The sequence below is a fragment of the Leptonychotes weddellii genome, unplaced genomic scaffold (genome assembly GCF_054177405.1).
Source record: "Leptonychotes weddellii isolate Sample4059 unplaced genomic scaffold, ASM5417740v2 HiC_scaffold_11200, whole genome shotgun sequence".
Taxonomy (NCBI): Eukaryota; Metazoa; Chordata; class Mammalia; order Carnivora; family Phocidae; genus Leptonychotes; species Leptonychotes weddellii.
In genome coordinates, this window is record NW_027689535.1 from 1 (window position 1) to 5,860 (window position 5,860).

At 36.3% G+C, this 5,860-nt stretch overlaps 1 long non-coding RNA gene across 1 annotated transcript; it reads right to left on the bottom strand.

The window, feature by feature from the left end:
* Nucleotides 1-64: 64 nt before the first annotated feature.
* LOC145718144 (uncharacterized) lies at nt 65-5,637 on the bottom strand. Its single transcript, XR_014141607.1, has 3 exons — nt 5,531-5,637; nt 5,020-5,137; nt 65-4,079 (listed from the first exon to the last, which is right to left on the bottom strand). It is a non-coding gene; the product is annotated as an uncharacterized LOC145718144 (long non-coding RNA).
* Nucleotides 5,638-5,860: the final 223 nt, after the last annotated feature.

The window sequence follows — 5,860 nt, forward strand, 5'->3', positions numbered from 1 at the left end:
GGGTGGGAGGATAGGTTAGCCTGGTGATGGGTATTGAGGAGGGCACATTCTGCCATGGAGCACTGGGTGTTATGCACAAACAAGGAATCATGGAACACTACATCTAAAACTAATGATGTAATGTATAGGGATTAACATAAGAATAAAAAAATTAAAAAAAAATAAAAATAAAAAAATAAAACCAAGGGTCAGATGTTCAACTGACTGAGCCCCTTAGGTGCCCCTTAGTTTTAATTTCTAGTATAGAAAATATTGATAGATTATGTTCTATATAAGCAAACGCTCTATAAGGTCTTCAATAATTTTTGAGAGTATAAAGGATCTTGAAATAAAAATGTGAACTGAAAAAAAAAAAAATGGAATACTGAAAACATTCAAACAATCCAAAAGACTGCAGGAAGGAGGAAACAGAAAAAAAACATAAACAAAGAGAACAAGTAAGTTATATGTTAAACCTAAATCCAAACATAATGACATTAAATGTAAATGGTCTAAACATACCAATTAAAGACAGAAATTCTGAGAACACATAAAAATGCATGACCCAACTATACGCTATCTACAAAAAATGCACTTCAAATATTTTTATATAGTTAAAAGTAAAAACATGAAAAACAACATACCATGAAACACTAATCAAAAGAAAGCTAGAGTGGCTATATTAATACCAAAGTAGACATCAGGGCAAAGAAAATCACAAGGGATGAAAAGTGAAAAGGGACTATACATAATGCTTTAAGGGTCAATTCACCACGAAGACACAACAATACTGAATGCACATGCACTTACTAGCAGAGTTTCAGAATACATGAAGCAAACACCACTTTTACACAACCTTTTCTAGAAATAGGACACACTGTATGATTCTATTTAGATGTCATTCTTGAAAAGAGAAACTATAGCAACAGAGAATAGACTGGTGGTTGCTAGGGACTGGGTGAGGGAGAGTAGGAATATAAAGAAATACCACTAGGGAATTTGGGGGGTGATAAACTATCCTGTACCCTGTGTTGGTGGTTACATGAATCTACAAATATGTTAAAACTCATAGGACTGCACACCAAATAAAAACAATTTTGAGTAGATGAAATTTCACCTTATGGAAATTTTTACAATAAAATTAATTAAAGCACAGGAAGAAAAAAAAAAGAAAGCAGGCACTGAAATCAGACCCACTTGAATTTGAAACCTGTTCTGCAGTAGTTGGGCAACACCTTTGGGCAGGTTAATCTTCTTCCACCTTGGTTTCTTCACTTGTGAAGAAATGAGAATGACGGTATATCTACCTCCCAGTCCTATTGGGAGCACTACTAAGAAATTAGTAAACCTTTCTTATTTTCGTTAGCCTGTTGCCTGATAGTAAGTGGACTATAAATATGACCTATTACACTTTATCCCATAATCATTGTTTTTCAAGATTCCTTTCTGTTAGAGTAATTCCATCACTCATTTTTTCCATGATGGTGAACAAACACAGAGGGGTGGAAAATTTTCAAGACTCTAAGATACTTTTGATGGCTGATTTTGCCTTTCATACGTGATCTCTGGCACAGTATTTAACCCACAGTACATGCCTTAGGTAACTAGTGCTTCAATTCCTGACACTAAAAAACTGGTCTAATTATAGTTTCACTCAGGTATAAGCTCTTTCGAAAATTAGAAAACAGATACAAAAGTCTTAGTCTAGAAAACAAAATGCTGATATTACACATTATCTTTTATTCCAGTGAATTCTAAGAACTGTAATTATTTTGATATCTGATGTTGGATGGACAACCATTAGAGGGTTTCTAATGTATGATCAGCAAAGTAGTGCTTTATGATTCTCCTAGGATGCTTTTTAAAACTGAGGAGGCCTACTACTGAGTCAGAATTTCTGGGGGTCAGCAATTTTACTTTTTAATAATCCCCCCAAGTGACTTTTATGCACACCAAAGTATGAGATCCCTGACATTACAGATTAAAATAAGCAGCTATTAGCTAGGATTTGATTTTTTTATAAGCTTTATAGAGACATTTTTGTAATGTATTTCATCTATATAATCACTCCTTCTCATTACACAACACGATTTGCAGGATAAAGGAAAACAGAATCAGTTACTTTAGATCACATTATTTACTAAGCAACTTCCTGGAAATCTGCCTACAGCATTGCAACATTACTTGTATCACAGTTAGTCAAGACCAGAGGTACTGACCCAACTAGTTGTTCATGACCCAGCCACTGACACTGTTCTTTCCCAACACATGAAGCTTTCCTCAGTTTTCTCTTTCTTCCCAGTTTGATTCTCCTTTCTCATTTCCCTCCCTCTGCCCCCAATTCCTTTTTTAACGTAGAAAAGTAATTCAGTGATTGGGTACATTGGGTAAAAACACTGGACAACTCTAAAAATATGTCTAAATCCACTGATGTAAAAACGTATGTATTTTTATCAAGATATGCCAAGCTATGTTAAGTGAAAAACAAAAACAAGGTTCAAAAGAGTATGTACAGTCTGCTGTATTTAATAAAGGAGAAAAAAGTCATATTCATTATTTACCTAAAGACACTTTGGAAGGACAAATAAAGTGGCTACCAGGGAAGGAGCAGGATGTGACCTAAGGAGAGGGGGAACTGGAAGCATGGGGGTGGAGTGAGAGCAAGCACTGTCCTTATAGATCTTTTATATCATTTTGATACCTGAATCATGGAAATACACTATTACCTAAAATATTTCCATTTAAAAGGAAAAAAAAAACAGCCTTTGATGTACAGAAAATCCAACTTCTGTGTATTTTTTGCTGTATCTACTCTATCCTGCTTCCCCTTGACCTTAAGGGAATTGTGCCTTTTTCAGTTTCTTCAGCATCTTTCTTGTGTTTGTTTATGCAAAGAGGCAAATGTTTATATTATTTCCTACTTTCTTATGCAAATTTAAGATAGTATACACACATTACTTTGCACACTTTTTCACTTCATAATATATTGGTGATTGTCCCTCACATAATATATTGGTGATTTGTCCCCTAGCTGTATAGTAATACATTATGTAGATATTTAGGCCACAGCTGATGCATACTTGAGTCATTTCCAATTACTAGCTGTGCCCAAATGTTGTCAAGAATAATCTTGTGAACACCTCATTTTGCATGAGTATGAATTCTTAGAAATGAGATGGTGGGTTCGAAGGTAAATGCATTTTAATTATCATAGATATTGCCACTTGCCCCTCACAAGGATTGCATAATTTTGTGACCGTATCTGTCTTTCCATAGCCAATAAAGTACATTAACAAACATTTAGACTCTTACCAATCTGCGAAGTTAAAAATAAAAAGTCATCGTAGTTTAATTTATATTTCTGTAACTTTAAGTAAGGTTGAGCATCACTGCATCTGTTTATAGGCCATTTGTATCTCTTTTTTGGTGAACTATCAGTTCGTCTGACCTGCTTCTTCATAGCTATATGAACTTGGGCCATTTCTATTCCCTAAATCTCAGCCTTTTCTCCTGTAAAATGGGCATAATGACAACAGCACAGGTCCGAGAGTTTTTGCAAAGATTAAATGGAATAAACAAACACAGCTTAGTAAAGTGCCTGGCACATGGCAAATGCTCCATAAACTGGTATGGCCATTATTTGTTCTAACTCCCTTGTCATTCAATTCCCTTTGTTCTTCCCCCATCTCCTGTTACCACTGAAAAATAACAGAAATAATTTTTGGAAGGCTTACCACCTAGAGCACGGTATTAGGAGGTACATATAGCATCTCACAGAATCTTTACAAGAATCCTAGGAAGTATTCTCAGAAGAAAAATGAAGGTTCACACTGGTGAAGTTTCTCATCCAAGGTCATGCAGCTGGTAGAAAGCAGAGCTGAGATTCTAACTCGGGACTGTCTGATTCCTAAGTCTCTACTTTTTCTCTTATGTCATGCTTTCTTAAGTATGAGGAATCAGAAGGAAATGATATTACCTCTGGAGTATCACTGGACATACTTACAGGGGTGTTTCTGTATTTTCCAAGGCTAGTAAATCCACCTGTGGATGAAGACTGGGGTTCAAGTTGTTTGTTACAACAGGACTTGGAGAGCTGAAATCTAGAACACAAAATGGACTTATTTGGTTTTAAAACATTTTGTCATTCAGTTGTTCTGTTTGATTCTCCACAATAAAAACAACAAAAACAAAACAGATATTTCTGCCACCATAAAATGATTTCCTCAAACAGAAATTATGAGACTGACGTGCTACCTACTGCGCTAACGAGGCACCTCCTCAAACAGAAATTAAAGGACATTATTAATGGTAACTGGAAAGAGAAATGCTGCCACAAAAAGAGGATGTTGTGAAGGTAACAAATGTTAATTATATCTGGTTTTCTGAAATCCCAAATTTATCTAGAATGGAAGGGATTCTGTGTGTCTTGTTCTCTCAAGCACAAAAGTAAAAAGCTAGGGCATATATGGAGCTCTACTCTCTCCTGCCCAAGCTCTCAACTTCCTATAATCCTAAGTGATACACCCCAAAGTAGGAAAGTCTCAAAGGTTGGGTGGCTAAAATGTGGCAGACAGGGGATTTCAACTTGGACTTCTACCTCAAAAACCTTGTTTTTTTCTCCACATTTCACCACCATGTAGATCAGTCCTCCTAATTCCTGACTTTCTCTATCTGCATCAAATATTCCCTTACCTAATGCTGTAGCATAGCAGAGAAACCCAAAGGTCATGTGTGGTTCAGAGTGGTTTTAAGTTTGGCCATGATGTTGAACCACCTCTATTAAAGCAGGCCAGGTGAATTCGATGAGATTCTAAGACAGGGGGATGAGTTTCAGGGATCCAACCCCCCTCCCCCCCAGATATATCCCATTGCTGGGTTTGACCCAACCATTTGCCAAGGAATAATTACATCTCCTGATACAGTTCTCTGATATTCAAATGGACTTCAGTCCTTCCCAGGTTGCATTTAATCATGAAACCAAGCAGAACTGTTTCACATCAAGCTCTTCTGCTGGTCTGAAAGGCCCATGTGCTTATTTACTTAAGTCTGAAAGCTGAGCATTTGTGGTGTTGAGTTCTCCCAGAGAGGCCCTAGGCATTGGAGGACTGAGCCTAAGGCCCAAGAGATCACAGGATGGGGCAGAAGGTTCACTGGCAGTCTGAAAACAAAGCAAACAAAAATACAATTCAGAAAAAATGTGTCAGGTAATTCATCATGGCTTTCTCCCCAGGGACTTTTTTTTTTTTTTGAGAAAGGAAAATCCTATTTGGATGCATCTCAAAGGAGAACACTGTTCAACAGGCAACACTCGTACTAATCACATCTCACCACCTACATGAGTTTCTACATAATCAGACAATATTCTTGTGACCTCTTATTAGTAACTTAATAACATCAAATTGTTAAGGCAAACACTCTACACCACCAAAACCACTCCAAATTTTTAATGGATGTCTCCTCTGTTTTAAGACTTGTTTTAGGTAAGCCTTATTCCCTACTGTACGATTTGTAAAATGTTCAATTGTTTTTTATAACATTTTTGTTCACTTACATTGGCATCTTCCCTCTGGTTCCTATTTTGCTCCAAAATCCTTTGTTGGTTCCGAGTGAATCTGTTTGAGAACAAAACTTAAGTATTTAAAAGAAAACAGATATGAAAATGCTATAATCCTTAAAAATTATTAACATGCGAATATTCTGGAAACAAAGACAATCAGCCTCATCCCCACTGACTCCCAAAAAAGTACTTTAATAAATTTTTCTTCCAAAAAAAAAATCTTTTTTTCCAGTTTATAGGGGTTGTAATGCCTTTAGAGAAAACTGTGAGAAAATACATATTAAAAACTAGTAATAGGGGTGCCTGGGTGGCTCAGGTGGTCGA